This window comes from Polyodon spathula, chromosome 2, assembly GCF_017654505.1.
Source record: "Polyodon spathula isolate WHYD16114869_AA chromosome 2, ASM1765450v1, whole genome shotgun sequence".
NCBI lineage: Eukaryota > Metazoa > Chordata > Actinopteri > Acipenseriformes > Polyodontidae > Polyodon > Polyodon spathula.
The window spans coordinates 94136173-94155883 of record NC_054535.1 but is presented as its reverse complement, the minus strand read 5'-3'; the positions used below and the strand labels follow the sequence as shown (position 1 = coordinate 94155883).

At 36.0% G+C, this 19711-nt stretch overlaps 1 protein-coding gene across 1 annotated transcript in view; it reads right to left on the bottom strand.

The window, feature by feature from the left end:
* LOC121304067 (E3 ubiquitin-protein ligase KCMF1-like) overlaps window positions 1-19711 on the bottom strand; it is a 51983-nt gene that overhangs the window by 31451 nt on the left and 821 nt on the right. The gene's annotated exons all lie outside the window — the stretch shown is intronic.

Here is a 19711-nt window from a genome sequence, read left to right as displayed (position 1 = left end):
GATGTTTAGAACAAGAGTCAACAATGATCAGCAGGTTAATGAAAAAGGCATTCTATTAGGACAGCAGGGCTCCAATGGCTCCTAGGCCAAAAGAAAAGGTCACTACTTTAGGAGCAAGTTGGTTACTGCCATGATCAACTGCTTGTTATGACACTAAAGTGACACTACAGTGACACTACAGCAGTAACTTGGTTTGTACTCCCTTGTTTAGCATTATACTGCTGAATGGCTAATCTACGCAGCTCACGGATAACAAATGAAAACAATTCTGCAATCATATTGCAATATATTTTGATATAAAAAGACAGAAAAACTTGTGAACCACCCTGACACAAACATGTATCTGCAGAGCTTGGACCACCTTCCCAGCATAAATGAAGGAGTGCAGAGGCCACTGCTGTTTAAGGCTAGGCTGATGACTTTGCTTATCAGGCTTATTAACAATGTCCCCATCAAGAACATGAGGAGAGTCTACACTGAATTTCAAATCAGCCAGAGCAGGTCAGATTTCGCCACACCCTGACTAGATTATCAACATTAATAGCCCGCCTACACTCTGCTTCTGTTTCACTCCACGGCCAGCGGACTTGACAAAAAACAGCCTCATCTACCATTCACTGTGTTAAGGGTGCTAGAGTACATGCTAATAAATAATATTATCTAATTATCAGTGTAGACACAAATGAATGCATGCTCCCGTTTGTTAGCAGGTGAAACTTTACTACAAAAACCAAAACAATTTAAAACTGATACAGGGGTCACTATCGATAATCATAATCGTCAAGAAAAATATCATGGTTCACTGTGTGAATCGGCACACCCCTAATCTGAATACTGAAATACATTTAAAAATCATCTTTCATTAATATCTATTTAAGCAGAGCTGTGATTTTGTACATTCAAAGGTCACTTTGGAGGTGATGTCTGTCATCCCTGAGCACATTGTTAAGAGCAGAAGGATTGTTCTGCATCTACACTGTTTACAGGTACTGTTAAGCATCACAGAGCTGCAAAATCTGGTTTTGATGCGTCTCGAAAAATGTACACTGTCCTTCCTTTAGATTTTGCATCATTAAGAGCGGTGGTTCTCGCAGTTTTCGGACTGACCCCACTAACTTGTCTTTACACATGATATTTAATTGTGAAGTTTACAATATTGGTCGATTGAAAGTTTGCACGAACTTCATGAAAAAACAATTTATAGCATTAGATGAGGAGTTCCTGTTTTCTCTCAACTAGAGCATGGCTTACAGTTGCATCCTTGTTGACAAATGCCAATAATGAGAATGTTGTTTTAAACTAAACTTTGAAACTCCTCAAATGTCAATTTTACATGGAAAAATCATGTACTCACCCCAGATGAGTTGAAGTTCACCCAAATCAAACCAAGGATGATAGAAAGCATGCAGCAACAGACATTGGACTAACCTTTAAAACGAACATAGCATTCCCTCTCACCTGGAGAATAGTTTTAAAATCCCAGCTTGTTCACTTGGACGCAACAGAGGTCATCTCTAACCATCAATTAAAAAATAAAAGTAAGTAAAAAATAAAAAAGTCCACAGATTACCAACATTTCTACAGTGAATATTTTCTAGATGCATTGGGTTTTATATAACTGTAGGGAATGCACCACTTCTATTTGCTAAAATTCCGACACCAGATGAGCTTTTCACCAGAGTGCAAGAAGATTATCGTCTGCAGACGAAAGCCAAGTAGATTTTCACAGCTTTTATTACATTTTTTTGTTATATGTACCATGTCATGGAAACAAAAAGGTGCTGCTTTGAATATAGGGCAATATAAAACATGGAAATATTTTTTTTTTTATTGCATAAATGTAGGGTACTTCATCATTTTCATTATTTTATTTTTAAATATTCACATGCCTAGTCAACCACAGATCTACAGCAAATTTTGACATTTCAGAATTTAACATTCCATTGTTTCCCCATGCCCACTGTTGAGCCAATGAAAAGTGGCAAGAAATGGAAAGAATGCCTTTTAACATTCTTTATGTGCCGTCAAGACAGTTGAATGCAGTTTCCAACATAAAAACCAAACCCCTTGAGGAATTTACATGTTCCTTACTGCCGGCCCACAGCTATATTTTATGTAATTTGCTCCGAATGATTGTTTAACTCTCACAATATGTTTCTGCTCAAGCAGAACTGAAAAGGCAGCTTGGCATCGACTTTCATATACCTTTTAATACCATGTGCACCTATCATGTGGTGTTCTCTCTCACTATTGCTAAATATGTGGTGTTGATTAGACTGCAGAGCAGCAGTCCATGCACTTACTCAACACAATAAGATTGTGCCTTTCTCCACAGGAGGCACTCAACAGTGACACTTAAGAGTATGCATAGGGAATCTCTTTAGCAGTACGGCTTTGTCCCTGTTAAAAATCAATCCCATTCCTTTTTATAACAGAATTGACCAAGAATAACACAAAGCATCCTACACGTTAATAGTTTAATTACTTAAAAAAGACAGAAACAGGCTTGTGAACCACCCTGACACAAACATGTATCTGCAGAGCTTGGACTATCTTCCCAGCACAAATGAAGGGGTGCAGAGACAGTTGCTAGGCTGAAGACTTTGCTTTTATTTTCAGGCTTATTAACAATGTCCCCATCCCTTTGCACTGCTTATCTATTTGTCACCCTGAACAACCACTCCAACAACTACCAAATAAACAGGATGATGCATTTCATAAAGCAATACATTTTGGAGAGTAGCAAGGCACTAGGACTCTACAAAACTCAAGACCATCGCCTGCTCAACACATTCATGTTACGGATTGGTCAAGATTACTTGACTATCCTGCACAGACTTTATCAAACTTAGAGTTCAGACTATGTAAAAGATACGTTAAATCCCATTAGAAACCAAGTCAAGTCATCTTGGCTATGCCTTCATCATGCAAATCAAGTCACACCAGTATTACAATCTGCAACCAGGACTTACTTTCTTGGTTAGATTTTCCTTGCAAGTAAATAGATGATGTCTTGAGCTGTGGCAAGTGGATATGTAATGCACCATATCAGTGGACAAATCAACTTTAACGTTTTGAATTTACGACTTCAGAAATGGTTAAAATGTGTGACTAATACCATAACAAAATTAGAGAGCTTGGTTGATGCTATCTAAAACCATAAACAAATCTCAAAGTTACGGCTTAAATCTGTTGTAGAAAGAGTAATGTATTGCAGCATTAAATGTTTGGATTTATTATATTCTGGTAACCGCATTGTTGCTGCACTCATTCAAATGACTGCAAATCATGGGTTTAAAATATATAATAAAAATAAATAAAAATAAAAAACAGAATGCTAAAAGCATTTCAATACAGCATGGGGTATTTCATTATTTTGTGAAGGTCAACAATTCTTGGCTACAGCAGGGCAAGTCCGGAGCAACATTTTCAGACTGACTCCTATCCCAATATCCACATAGCTACACAAAACAGGGTTGGTGAATTCAAAAATAAAAATAAATAAATAAAATCCGATTTGATTTAAATTTTTTTTTTTTTTTAAATGGAATTTTTTTGTAGTATTGTAGTTGTAGTGCTACAATACCTCCAAACTGTAAATTTAAGGATGTTGGAAAATGGTGATTTGTTAATACCAAACTAAATTACTCAATCTTAAATGAATACATAAATAGAGCTAATTATTTATCATTGTGGCATCCTCTAAATTTGAACTAGAAGAATTTAGCGATGGAGTACGCCAGAGAAAAATACCCCTCACTCATCCCAGTACTCTGAAATGTACTGTGTGCTACGACAAGTCTGTGGTTCTAATACAAATACATTATTTTGTAATTACTTTTCATACACAAGTAAATTTTACTTGCTCTTTAAATCCTAAATGTCTAAAATCATTTAAGTTACACAATTATTTTAAATTTTGGGTCCCTATTAAGGCACATATTTAGGTCCAGGATATGCAGACCCCTGCAAAACCCTGAAATTCGTTTTTGGTAGGGGGTGTTGCCACTTGCACCGGCGCTGGGGGAGGATCCCCATCTCCCCCTGCATTCTACTTGGGATTTCTAACCTCCTACTTTAAATGAAAATGAAAAGACTGGACATGTATCTTGGCAGTCAGTTAAATGTATTCACTACCCCTGCAATAAAATCTTGTCTTTATTCAGACAGTAAGTTTCAAACAGCCATCATTACTACCAATAACTTACTACAGTCTATTGTGCAGAATGAAAAAGGCAGCGTCCAATTTAATTCAGAGGTCTGTGCTTGAACATGCAACTACCACAGCACTGCTGTGCCCATAAGGGCGAGACGTCAGGATGGGGATGTCACCAGGGTGTTAAGATAAGCCTTGCTTTAGACCGACAATGCTTGCTGCAGTGCAACTACACTCATTAATTTCTTGTCAGACAGTAAAGCTGACCTAGAAGGGAAATCAGGAGGAGCAATGTACATGTCTAGCAGGACACTCCCTGGGAACTACAGCATTGTAAGTGAGGGGATGAGAGCAGACTGTTCCAATGAGGATTATGAATTCTGAAACCATTTGTTTACACAGGAAACTCCACTTTCTTGATTAGGAGTCAGAAAGATTCATCAGCTGGAGGAAAAGCAAACCAAAAAACAGCATGCAATTCTAGAACTACCCCAACACAATCACTGTTGTATTTAATCTCATGCATCGATCAAATGGAATTTAATGCAATCACATACAGTAAATCAGTGGGTAAGTAAATATTGCACATTAACTATAAAAATGCATCAGTACATTTGAGAAATAAAGGGTGGCATCACTAAACTAGAAGGGAGGTGGGTTTTACTAGTTTTCTACTATGTTTAACTTGTCTTCGTGGCAGTCATGCTTTCTTGCGGAAAACATTTGAATGCAAAGCGAACCATGCTCCCATGGTAATCATTGAAAAGAGTATATTATTGCTGTAAATCCTCCAAGTATTAATTAACTTAATTCCAAGTAACCTCACATTAATTAAATACTTGTGCAATTTGGCACTTATTTCATGTGGAAAATATAAAGGCCACTTATTGTTTGTCAGACAATAGTTTAAATATCAGGACACACCTTTACAGTAACTTTACTGAACCCTGTCTCCTGCCCCATTCTTTGTAAACAATCAACTATTTAATATTCAGTAACAGTAAAATCAATATTTTGTTTAGGTGCCAAAAACAAGTCAATAAATCAACACAGTACAACTAAATCCACGCCAACATCAACATCCACTGACAATGTGACAGAACAAGAACGGTATGAGCCATGCATTGCATCTCAATTGCACTATCCTGAAGGTTGATTCACAAAACACTGCAAGGTCACTCCCATTCCCTTCCAGGAAAGCACAATGGTTATACTGTGCTACAATGCGCACCCTCAAATACAGAATACAGCATAAGGTGCAGCAAAAAAAAAAAAAAAAAAAAAATGGATTTTTCAACCCGTGTACTTAGTACCTATGTAACAAGTGGCTACCAGCTGTAAACAATTTATCTGACAGGGCTCTTAATTGACAAAAAAATGGACAAGGCCAAAAGGCCTTCAGCTCAATACATTTGTAGAGGGCACCAAGGCCACTAAACTTAAGTCAAGGCCAAAGTGTAGGAGATTGTTTAATTTTGCTTAGGATTCATATATAAAGCCAATTATTGGCCACAGAAAGAAACACTAACTTAATACTAAATATTTATTTATTCAGAAAATGTTTTGTTTTTTTGTCAATCAGTAGCCTACATCTGAGCCTGCGAGGACATAGCTCCCTGGGCTGAAGACAGGCATTGGCTTTTATCACTAATCCATGGGACTCTTTTTGTTCAGTTTAAAATAGAATATATTCTACTCTATGCCGCTGTGTTGCAGTAAAAACTGAAAAAACTAAAAACGTATCTATCATAAGATGTACACAAGGATAATAAAAATGAATCCAAAGTAGAACATTCAAGACACTTACAGTAAACTTTTTTTTTTTTTTTTTTTTTTTTTTTTTTTTAAACCTGAAAGAAAACCACTTGTAAACATTTCTAAACTACTGAACAAAAAAATCTGAGGTTTTGCTAAAAAATTTTTTTAGCAGTGTGTAAATTTTCTACTTTGAGAAGGCATTATTACGCACGGCACCCATCCATGTGACTGAAAGCGCAGTGTTTGTTGTTTGTGTTTTCCTGCTGATGTGACTTAACCATGAAAATCATGTAATCGTGTTATTGTTAGGCTCCAAACACTTTCTAATGCAGGCATCTCTAGTTGCTGCAACTGAAAGGGCACTGCGACCGTAATGGTCGTGAAGAGACACGCATTGAGGGGATTCGCGGCAAATGCCCCCTGGCCGACATTCATTTCGAACCCTGATAACAATATTTCATTTGTGTATGATAGTTTGAACCCAAGCCTTAATGCTGTAAAATTGAAATTACACCTGCCGACATTAAATTTAAAACAATTCTTTAATGGTGTGCCAATGAAAATGGTTATCCATTGCATCAGAGTTCAAACCTACCATTATTCCACAGCAGTGACGAGAGCATGTTGTTGCTGCAAGCAGCAGCTTTTAAAATGAACACAATGTAATACCAACACTGTTTCTATCCGACAATAGGAACAAAATGGATCAGAGTACCGGGGCCCTGAGAAATATATATATATATTTTTTTTATTTTGAATTTTCAGATTTATTTTTTCCTGATTTTGGATTTTTCGGTTTTAAAAATCTGTAACATTAGTTTTGTTTATAAACACAAGTTTGAGATACATTGACAGCAATGATGAAGCTAGAAATGCATGAAAAAATGACAAAAAAAAACACCTTTCTAAATGGTTTTAATCAAAGTCCTTTCAGAAAAAAAAGTACAAAATTGGCACAAAGTAATAAACAAACAAGGAACAATAAATTGAAAAAAATAATGTAGGTTTTTTTAGTAGCTTTTTTTTTTCAACACAAGCTGAACTATAACATTTCAAATTAGATTTAATGTTTTCATTAATAATTAATGACAAACAATTGATATAAAACCCTGAATATTTTGATTTGTTCTAATTTAATAAAAAGGCACTTAGTAATATCTCCCTGAGAACTTCCAAAATGCAGCAACTAGACACTGCATTCTGCAGTAGTCATTACAGTACTATCTACTCAGAATAATTTCTATAGGTAGTCGTTCCCCCTCCCCAAGCAATAACGGTAGCTAGCAAGTGAAGAGACACAAGAGGCAGCACTTTTTTACAGTTAAATCATGGTCGTGTATGGTGGCTGAAAGGTGCAAAAATAGTTTTTGTCATGCTTTCCCATGACGTGTGTTTCTTGAAGCCTCGTCATACAAACACCGTGCTATTTCAATGTAATTTTTAAAATATATACATATTTTGTTTAAACTGATTTTGTGGTAATGTCCTTGGATGCCTAATTCAGTTTTGTCCTCTTTATTCCACGATTTCGTCTGTGTTCTCCGCAACACGGATTTCATAGGGCTTGATCTCTCAATTTCCATAAAAATGTTGGTTACCATTATCTTGCACTAGTCCTTCAATGTGCTTGGCCGTATGGAAAAAGCAAGGTTATCACTAGGGTTGTATATCGTTTAGAGTAAAGTGTCAAACGTTTTAAATTTTGTGCAGGTCAAATAACGGCTACTCAGTGGGGTTTTTTTTGTTGTTTTTTTTTACTTCCTACCTTTGTCACGTGGCATCACTGTCATTGGATATCAACCTCCCAATGTCCATCATGCTTTTGGTCACGTGACTAGTCTGCTTCTACTAAACCTTGATCTAGCGTGGGCCCAGACATGCAAGCGAAATGTTAGCAAATGCGATAAAATTCGGGCTGTTGAATTATTTCTTTATTTATTAATTAAAAACACAAGACTGCTTCCATTGTTTATTTATTTTTTATTTATTTATTTTTTTTAACTACTGTCAGTCAGATAAGTACAAACTATTGCTATTAATAAATTATTTTTTTAAACTGATTATTGAGTCTTAATTAATGTGATACTGTACTTTGAATAAAGTCAGTTTGGTGTGAACATAACTAGTTCTTGTTTCTTTTATATACAGGCGGTAGGATAAATTAGCGATTTGGATTTTAGCCCTGTTTGAATAATTAGACTACATAACATTTCTGTAATAATGCAATTCATGCTTGCCCTCCAATCAAAACAGACCATTATCGTACCGCCAGTTAATAAGCGACTAATCTAATGAAAATAAAAACGTTTCTCTGGACACATTATTACAGTCGTTATGACAAGTAACATTTAAATGAAGAAGTAAGGCTTACGAATTAAAAGCCCATTTAGTGGTTTCACAGAAAAAAAGTAAATTAAACTAATTTTACTATTAACGCGTTTTTCGGTTGTGATTGAGATATGCAAATAGATTAACAGGTATCAGTTGCATTTAAGGAGAGTAGAACAGATATTGTAAAAGGCCTATTTATTTATAGACATATGTGCGGTAATTTATAAAAAGGTATTTATTTTAACAAGCTCAGAGCCCTTGCAGCCAACGTGCTTCCCCCAAGATGACCAACTTCCGGTTTTCTCCTGCTGTCGAGAAGCACATCGAGGGGGACACATTACACTCCTTACAGTGTCTTTTCAAAATGTTTTTAACATTTAAACTATATACTTGAAAGTTTAAACGTTTATTAAAATTAAACAGAATCTAGCACCCTAGTTATCACAATGAGTTATTTAATTATTATTATTTTTTTTATCCCAAATAGTCAAGGGACCAGAATCACCTTAGATCTCAGGAGTGCCAATCACAAAGAGAAATGAGCAACATTTGAGCAGTACAGAACACTTTCTCAGATCACATGACCATAATTTAAAAATAAATCCCACCTTAGGTTAATAGTAACATTCACCAAGGTTTAACTTTCCTTCCATGAAAAAAAAATCATTTGCTACTTCTAAAACACACTCACCAATAAGTGTGTGAACAAAGGCATAGCAAAAAAATCCACAAAAGCAAAATTCCATAAAAGATGAGAAGGACCACTAACCATTCTACTCAATCAGGCATCCCCCACTGCCTTATATACTAAAACGAAGACGAAATGCTCCAGAAGTAAAGAACTTACCAGGTTTTTAAATTCATAAATCATAATACATGTTTTGGTCTAACTTAAAAAGACTGCACAGATTTATCTACTGAGCTCCCCAAACTAAACTTGCTTTTTCAATCTTGCAAACTATGCATGTTCTACTCGCTGTGCCAGAACACAGAGCTCTAGGAAAGTGGGAAGTGAAGTCCTACTTTCGTTATGTTTCTTAAAACTGCATCAACATAATTCATATCAAACTTAACACGAGGGGAACTCATTTTTTAAACATATTTAATACGATCAGCTAGTAGTAGAGTGATTTATACTGATGCATTTCTTTCTCAAGGTATCTTGCTATGGTCATTTGAAAATAATAAATAAATAAGTAAACAGAATACCAGTACACAACATCAGAACTACAGTGCTATCCTGTTATATCGTGGTTGTTGGGATCCACAATTGGAGACCGCGCTATTTGCGTTTCGCCTTATAAGAATATTGGCATTTTTGTTCCCAAAATGACTTATAAAAAGGCCAATATTGTGGCATACTGTTGAAAATGAAGGAAGGAGACACACACAATTTGCAGGTACTGCAATCCACGGTTTATTGGGGTGATTATTCCTGGATCCTGTCAGCCTGCACCACACCACACCAAAAACAATCTTGCACATTCACACAGCTGCCTGTCTGAAATGTACTAAATCTAAATATTAGTCCAATAGATATACCTTTTAACTTGCCTCCCCCAGTATAGAAATTATATTCCCAACATTATATTTAAAACAATCCTTTATTGTTGTACCAAAGGAAATTGCTGTCCATTGCATTACACAGTTTCAGCCAACCATTAGGTCTATTCCACAACAGTGAGGATAGCATGTTGTTGCTGAAAGCAGCAGCGTTTCAAATGAACAGCAACAATACAATAACTAATAAGGACACTGTTTCTATCTGACAGTAAGAACAAAATCAAGCTACTGAGGAAAAACAAGTTGTTATCTCAATTGTAACAAATGTCTACTGGTGTAAGAAGGTTCTTCAGACTTAAGATTGTATGATTGAGTGGTTAAAGGTTACTGTGCAGTAGTTGGTTACAAAATTGATCATAAATGTGCATGACGTGGTTTAATTGTTTTAGAAGGTTTGTTTTCCTCTTTCAAACTGAAGACAAATGATTTCATCAAGCCCTGAAAAGGACACAGTGACCTTGGGCTACAGTAGGCTTTGAGCTTTCCTCACTTGAGCTGAGGACGAACACACCACTCACCCCTTCACGCCAAAGAAAGGAGGACAGAAGTGGGCTTCCCAAGGGAAACCAATAAGGAACAACAGAAACATACATTTAAAGCACGAAAAACGCTGTTGTGCCTCAAACTACTGAGCGGAATGGGAAGACAGGCACTTTTATAATACAGATCCATCCCCTAAAGAACTAAGGTCCTTGCATTGATCAGGAATTATTGTTTGCATGGAGAAAGCATCAGATAAGGCAATGTCTCTCCCAACAGCAGCAGATATTTCAACAGACAACTTTTAATGATGTAATTTCACCAGAATTTTAGACTCCAAAGCCAGTCTATAATGTCAGTTTCTACAGTTTTGTTTACAAAAAGGAAGCTTAAAGCAACTTTCCAGGGAGAAAATATTAAGTATCATAAGAGCAAGTTAACCGGGGAACAAAGGATTCACCTCCAAATGTTTGGCTATAACCTGGGAAAAAGGAATTGGATTATATTGTAATCCTCGGTACCCTCAGTAGTAAATGTAACTTTGCACTGAACAACTTATTTTATCAGTATCAGGCTACAAACTGACAATGCATTTAAAATGGAGTCAGATCCTAGTGTGTACTGACCATAATGATATTTCCATAACTTGTTGAAATGTGCAGTAAATATAATTCTGCCATTGGCATTTACAGTAGCACACAATTTTTTTTTTTTTTTTTTTAAATGTAGGCCTAAAAACACAGGAACACCAAAAACTGAATTTTTCACATTCTTTGTGCAGCTAACAAAACAAATGTTTTGTTTGCAGGCAGAAACAGCCAGAAGTGCAAAGTTAACCCCAGGGAAATAAACTACATCATCAAAATCAGTTTCCTCCTTGAAATCTGTACACCAGCATGTGGTTGTTGCAAATGAATGACGCTCATATTCAAATCTGGAAGGTCTCAAACTGCAGATACCATGTCACCTATTAAAAGAAATGGCAAGACCAACTTGCTCTACTCAAATCTCACAAGTAGGGCCTGCCGTATCAAAAGAAAGTTGATTTTAATGACTATACAAAACTATTTACCTTCCTTAAGGATGTTTAACTTCTTGTACTACCTTTAGTCGGCCTCCCTACCAGAGCACTGGCCCTTGCCTTGCTGCAGCACATTTAAACACTTTAAAATCAGGGGTGTCAACCAAATTTACCAAGGGCCATACTTTAGCTTAACGTTTGATTCGCGGGCCACAAAGTGCACACCTTTTACACATACACATGCATTTTAATAGGCGATACAGAAAATGCATGTTTATATTCACAGTTTTTAATACATACACATGTATGTTATATAACTCATTAGTTTAAAAAGCACGTTATCTATTTTACATAGTTGCTGCCCGGTGCATTCTCATTTACTGAAGAAATCTGGCCCTTTTTTGCGAGACAAGCTTGTCAGTATCGGGATTCATGTTTTGTATTGAAACGATCAGCGTGTAGATGCTTGTCATTCAGGCAAGATCTTTGAGCGGATTTATTAATCTTCATCAGTGAAAATAGCTGTTCGCAGAAGTACGTACTACCAAACATTGACATGACGCGTGCAGCCTGAATGCGGAGCTGTGGGAATGTGTCTGGAAAAAACGGGTAAAACTGCTCAGCCAAGACAGAATCAAACTCAGCTTTCAGTGAGCTAGTGCACTGCAATTTAATAAATTCCACCTGGATGTCTTCTGGTGCAGTTTCCACATCTACGCCAAAGGGGTATGAAAAAAGCTGGAACTGGAACTGCTACTTTGAAAAAAAATCTGAAAAACGGTGCTCAAATTCCACAAGCAAAACATTTAGTTTTGCAGCGAACTCACTACTAAAGTAAAATCCGTCATAGAATCACATACAGCTTGGCACGATAGTAAATGGGAAAGGTTTCCCTGCTGCTTGTGTTTTTCCCACACGTATAACTTTAGCTGAAGCACCTTAACTCCGTCACACATTTCACTTATGGCTTGTTTACAGCCTTGCAGTTTCACATTTAAATTGTTGAGCTGTTCGGTTATAATCGCAGAGAAATCCCCAAATCACACCAAATTGCATCTGAAAGCGGTCTAATTTATTTTCTTGAAAAGATCTATTTCTTGACGCAAGTCAAAGAACCTTGTTCTGCACAGCGGCTAAGCCAGCGAATTTCAGTGTGGTGCGGCACCCTAGTGAATAGGTATTGAGTATCTGGCATAAGTGTGCAAATCCGTGAGCGCCAGAGCCAATGCAACGCTCCTTTCAGAATCCCAAGCGAAGACCTGCCACTTCGCACAGCAGCATGTGAACCGGCGGTGTATGACTCATCCTGCACCACATGGCTGGATCAGTTCCAGAAGGTTAAAGTCTTGCAATACCCAAAGAAACAAACACCTGAATTAGACCCAGGAATAAAACAGAACATGTGCATTGCTAATCAGTTTTCATTACCGAGAATCAAGATGCTGCCTTTACATGCATATTTTATTTAAGTAATATTATAAACAATTGCTAATCAGTCTTGCTGGTCTAATTGTGCATAAATGTCCTGTTACATTGATGAAGCAAGGCACTTTTGGGGACGCAATAGGTTCTCACAGAGGAACAAGACCATACAGCCTAGCTTATGCTTTCAAAGACTCAAAACTGCACACATTACTTGAACTCTTCGCCTTGAAAACACATACAAACCTCTTGCGATTTTATTATGACCACACTGATGTTATGTAATGGAATACGTGATCAATCAAGTCCAGAATTTAACTCAATCTAGAATGAAAAAAAGTTGCATAGTTTATGTTATCGTCTGAAAAAGCTTTAAAATATCCTGCCTGTTCGTTCGCTGGTCACCTTACTGCATATAATTCATCATTCCAATATCATTAGCTTAGTTTCAGACGCCTCAGAGTGCAGACACCTTAGGTAGATGAAGGAAATCAGACACTTGCGTACAACTATCAGGTCCTAAGTAAATCAGTCTCCTTACTAACTGAAGGTGTAAACTGCCTCCAAACGATTTTATTGTTGGCAGCAGGAATTTGAAAGGAAAACTGCTGTGAAAAAACATGGGTTTGCTGTCTACTTTGATACAAGAATTCCATGTATCTAAATAAAACTGCAAATCCTGTTGTGTTTGTGTTTTTTTGAGAAATGCTGATTTCTCCATTAAACCCATTGTTGCTGATCTATGGAGCACTCAAGTTACAGAGCAATTACCCAGGAGACCAATAAATATGTGTTTGTTTTTACATGCAAAGTAAATCAGGTCAGTGAAATGGTGAAAAAAAAAAAAAAAAGTAAATTAACTGTTTTGTAGTCATGACACCCCAAAGCCATTACCTCATGTGGGACCTACTAGCCAGTACCTATGGACTGGACTGTGAAAAACTCATTCCTTTCCTCTCCTCCTCCCTCCCTCCCTTGCTTGCTGCAGTCTTAAAGTTTGGAAACGTTAGAAGTGTTATATAGTGGGTGTTATTTTTAACAACTGATATGACTAATATTTTTTCAAAATTGACATTTTATGTTAACTTTGTTTCACATTAAGTCAATGCTCATTTAATTTCTTTAAAGTTTGATTATATTATGAACGTAGATACAGCAGTGTAGATGTGGCTGTTGGGACATTATTTTGCATGTCTAAATAGAAATAAATAGGCCACAGGGCTGACCTGTTCTAAAGGTCTAACAGCTGTGTGATACGAAAAGGGACAATCTTTTAACCCATATGCCAAGCTTGTGTTTTGATTTCAGCAGCATATCAGCAAAGTACCATAGAAATGCATCCCTTTTCTCATACATAGATAGTATTTTACTTGGTTTCAAATGTGATAATAATGACAGTATAAATTCTTCATTTAACTATGTCTTTTTCATATTATACCAAATAAAAAAAATATACGTTCAACCAGAAGTCACATTTAATGTTACAGATACCTGAAACCACGCAGGGAGAGATGAGTGATGACAAATGGATGTTGCACTGAACTTAAATCTAGTTTTACTGTTCATTTGAAATACGATTTTAAGGTAAATTTCTATCAACACATTTTGTTGGTTTAAAAATGTAAAAAAAAGTGATCTATGCATATTGCAGACTGAACTCCATCTGTTGTTTCTATGGCCGAGGCAGGCTTCTAGTAGTAGCCCACTGTGTACTGCCTGTTGCTATGTGAAGCATGCAGAGGAATGTAGTGTTAAGAACCGATACCTGGGTTCTTAAAACTACAAAAAGTGCACGTTACCCATAGGCGCGTGTAATAAAACAAACTCTCAAGGACTGTATCGGAGCTCATTTTACACTGGTGCACACGATCTGAAAAACATGCTATATTAAAAACCTACTTTTCCAAATGCCCCATATTCTGATTTGAGCAATACCTAGTATTACAGGATGTTCCAAGCAAGTTCCACCACAACCGGATTGTAAGCAAAACTTACTTTATGTAAAGTACTTCAGAGACAAGCAGACAGGAATGTGTAGCAAGACCGGTCACAAGAAAGCACTACTCGGGATATATAAAAGAAATCATAAATAAGTGCAGATGCAATAACGAAATATTACACAAATCATTTTCTCCTTGCTGTTCCAACCAGGAGTAGCTTCCCTGGCTATTTATATCATTAGTATTTATTCAGTTCATCACCAAGGTAATTGGGGCTGTTCCATTATGTCACTTCTTAAAACACGCCTATTGAAATTTCTTTTATCCTCTCTCAAGGTTCCATGTTGTCAATGTTTGTTGGTACTTAAATGGAGGGATCACTATCCCTGCCTGTACTGTACAGGTTCACAACTCAAATTTGTTTGGTAAAACATAAGGTAAACCTCCATCAAACAATAGTAGTATGGATTTATAATACAAGCTTATGTCATTTAATCAGATGAAAATAATGTACAAATGTTTTACTTTTAAGTATGACATCAAGCTTTTAATAATAAGCATAGTACAGCATTTGAAAATGTAATTAATTTGTCCCAACTAATATAGTTATGCCACACAGATCTTTTCAGTTGTGCCTAACATTTAGCTGAATTATTTCATAGGTACAGTATCCTCTTGCTAATCTGGACGAGTTGGGACTGGACCCTATTCAGATTAGTGATTTGTTCAGAGAACTGATCAGAATCTTTACCATACTAAACATGCCAGGTAACATATAACCGTTTGAATAATAGAAAGATGTTACACACATCACAATTGTCTGGACCCTCTGTTAATGGATTCGTATTATTCAGTCTGTAAAAAGTAAAACTGCAGAGTTCTGATGGGAATTATGATGTGTCTGAGCCTGTATTACATGTTCTGCATTCACACATATGATTTTCCTGGTAGAATACTGTAAATTAATGCTGGGACAAAACACAGGATTTTCATGTTCGGATATTTGCTCAATTTAAATATTTGTTCGGATATTCATTTTTCAAGAAGTAATTATATTGCTCTGAATGCAGGCAGAGACAGCATCAGCAGCAGGGGCAGGGGGTGTGGCCATGGCCCCTGTGTGTGCCTTTATTTTACAGCAAGACCATACAATACATTAAAATGGAAAATTATCCCAGGAGTAAAGAATAAGTTGTGTATGCCTTACTTTACCCCAGTGAATTAACTACAAAACAAAGGATGCCAAATAGCAGTTCAAGTTAAACGTTGTTTTGTTTATTACCAAAATAAATAGTACACAAAAGTTGACGCCGCATTTATTTTATATTTTTTTTTCATTCCTTGCCATTGCTGTTTCTTCACAGTAAACAGTGGCCATAGACATGTTTTAATAAAGTAACAACATGAGGTTTACTTGTGCCTTTTTGTAGTTGAACAAGCAAACAAAAACTGAAACTTAACCTTAAATAAAACAAGTGGAAATAAATGATGTTGTAAAGTGAAAGGGACATAAACTCTTGTTTATTATATTCCACAAAGTCGCAACAAAAAATATAACAATCTATATAAAAATCACTACACAACATTTTCAGGAAGTTGGGTACTGTTTAAGTAAGGCATTTCAGAATGTTTCCTGTCCGATAAGTTGGGCCCTACCAAATTCACAGTACATTTTCATAAATTTCACAGTCATAAATAACAATTTTAGAAATCTTAAATTTCACCATTTCATATATTTAAATCTTAAATTTTACAGTGGTGTAACAAAGTATGAAAACGACAAACTATAAAACTTAAAGCCCTTAAGTTACCAAAACCATTTGACTAACAAAGTAGAAACACTAAAAGAAAATTAAACTGAACTCCAGAGGATCGTTCTATGACTCTTGCGTTTTTGTTATTGTTCTTGAAAAACAACTGTTCTGGTTTTAAACGTTACTGTATGCAAAACTAACTCAAAAACTATTCTGAAATGCTGTTTTTCTTCTTTGCATCTGACTTTTAAATAGAGGCTTAAGTGCTGCTGTGTTGTTTGTTATATATATATATATATATATATATAGAATATATATATAGATATATATATATCTATTTTTCATTTGCTTTTTTTTTTTTTTTTTTTTTTTATTCTGGCGAGATGGTAAATAAGTGTAAGGTATTGCTCACTTGTAGCGAATACGAACGTCTGATTTTTGGATTCGAATACATGTCAAAAAAACATCTGTTAAAATATTTGGATATTTGTCGCAGCACCATTGGAAATAAATGCATAAACTGCTGCTGGTCATGTTTTAGGTACTATATACAGTAGTACTGAAACTGCCCATATTTTTTTTTTAATTGCACCCTATTAATGTCCCTCCATTCAGAAACCTAGCTGACTCAACTGAAATGCAATTAGTTTAAAAGGCTACACGAACGTCTCCCTACACAAATGAAAACGGTAATTTGTACAGTAATAAAGTGCCTCACTAGAGATCAGTGCTGATAGATCAAGCCTTAACAATTGCTTGTTCAGGAACAGAAATTAGTCACTCAAAGTTTTTCTCTTGTAAAGACAACATATACCTATTGTTCCCTATAACTTAACGTTTAAGTCATTATTTCAGATACAGACAAAGTTACCATACTATATTGTACAAACGAACAAGCTAAAATTATTAATATTGAATTTTCAGTATCAGCATTCATCAAAACATCCCATTCCTGAACACAGCACAATGACCTCCAGTATAAGCACAGTATTAGAACTTCTCAGTAAACCACTTTCATCCTGTAAGCAATTGGACACAAAACAAAACATTAGAAATGTTTGGGGTATGTGGCAGTTTTATATTAAAGTCAGCAATTGATTTATTTGTTTTGCAACTGCCATTCATGACGATCCCTGAAGGAATTGGAGACAGTAATCCCTCAAGAACAGTTGAAACACATGGGAGACTCGCTCGGCACATCAAGTTTGAGTTGTCTAGCTGCCCAAGGTGACTCGGCCGGCACTATTGACAGGGTTATGGCTGGTGTTCAATTTTTTGTCCAACCCATGTGTGAGTGCATAAACACAGAGGATCTTGCAAAGCAATACCTTCACATTTGTGGAAAGATAACAAAAAGTGTTTAATGGTACATTTGTAAAAATTAAATGCAATATAATTAAATCCATGTAATGCATCTTAAACTGATCATGAAAAGTGTGTACAATCCCACACTCGCACATACTCATTTTTAACAACCTCTTTATTTCTTTAGATTAATAATCCTGATTATTAACTTAAACAAATTTCTTAATTTGGCACGAGTATACTTAAAAATGACATTACAGCATTTGCCGCTGGTCCTAGTCAAGACAGGGCCTGCAATACACAGTAGGTACTTGTCAGATAGCTCTAAGCTTAAATAATTAAACATTAAAGCTGAAGGAAAGACTTGATGTAATTGTATCATTTTAACTACCAAGTTTGACTATAGTCTATAAAATGACAGCTTTTGATAATTCTCCAAAGACAAAATAAACTGTACTGATACAGCCCGGTTTAAAAAGTACAGAATTACATCTCATAAGACAATATTTTTTTAGTCACACACATTGAGAATCGTAATAGTTTAAAGAACTTTTAGTTTTGCTAACAAAGAAGTTAGCTTTCACCAACCAATACATATCTGGCCACAGATAGTCTAGACTAGTGGCACCTGCACTGCACATAAACTAAGCAGGGTTAATGCTCAGTTGTACTGTCAATCAATGTACTTAAATCAGCGATGCCAATTCAGAGGACACTGCAGCCTGACTGCAATGGTGACAATTACAACCAGGTATGTTAGCAGCGCACATCCACCAACACAGCTGCAATGCAAAATTGGAGCAATCAGTAAATGCAAGTCACTATGATCTACAACCCTCATTTACATATGTAAAAATTTAAGTGCCACAGACCCTGCCTCAATACTAGTATACTCTATGTTATTGCAGCCTACTCTTAATAGCTTACATGCTAAAGAGAATGAATACATTGATGCAGACTTAACGTGGAAATGTCAAATCATTTTAGTGATTTATTTTAAATGTGACACTGTAGGTACATATAGCCATCAGTTTTATGACAATCATCATGATCTACAGCCATGTGCATGTAAAAGTGTGACAGAGACAGCTGAAGTGGCCTATTTCCCCAGAATCTTCTACTCTGGTAAAGACTGTCATAACCAAGTTTGTCACAGTTGATATCAAAACAGTAATGTACAATAGGTATGTATCAAGAGGCAAACACCTAGCTCCCTTGCATTTTAATGATGGCGTCATTGTGTGTCACACAGGTAATATACTGTAGGTTTCAAAGGAAATTAAACTGCTGGTGATTATGATGAAATGTGGGTGTGGGAAAGTAAATCGGGTTGTTCAAAACTCCCCAGTGCTTCTATCACAGGTGTATTCTATGGGCCAGCCCGAATGTCTGTAGCATTTTAACCTTTATGAAAGCTGGTAGTGCTGGATTTCAACTGAATTATAGAAATTAAAAATAAGAGCAATTAAATAAAATAAAATAATAATACACATCCGCATCAAGCAGCCTGAATCTTTTGAAAATCTGATCCCAAAATCCCTTCCTACTCTGCTTCAATAATTATTTCCAGCAACATGCAAGACAGTCAAAGTTCACCTAACAAACGTTTACATTGTGTATTCATACAAAATAAGTCTCGGTCACGCATGTTGAAGAAGCCAATATTAAAAACAAACTGAATCGCAAATTATTATGACTGTGTAGATCTACATACTTGAGTGTTAATTATGTTTATTAGAAAATAAATGACATAGTAACATTTACCGGTAAATGTCAATTTAAAAAAATAAAAATAACCGAATAGATTGTTGTACGGCACCGGTAATAATAACTAAACCAAATACGGATAATCAAAGCATTCAAAAACCAACTAACCAGTAGATTAATAAATGCCATGCAAGTAATGTAATACCATTAAATTAGCCAAATAAATACTAGGATACTGAACTTAAAACTCAAGACAGTTGTAGGTCGGCCTAGC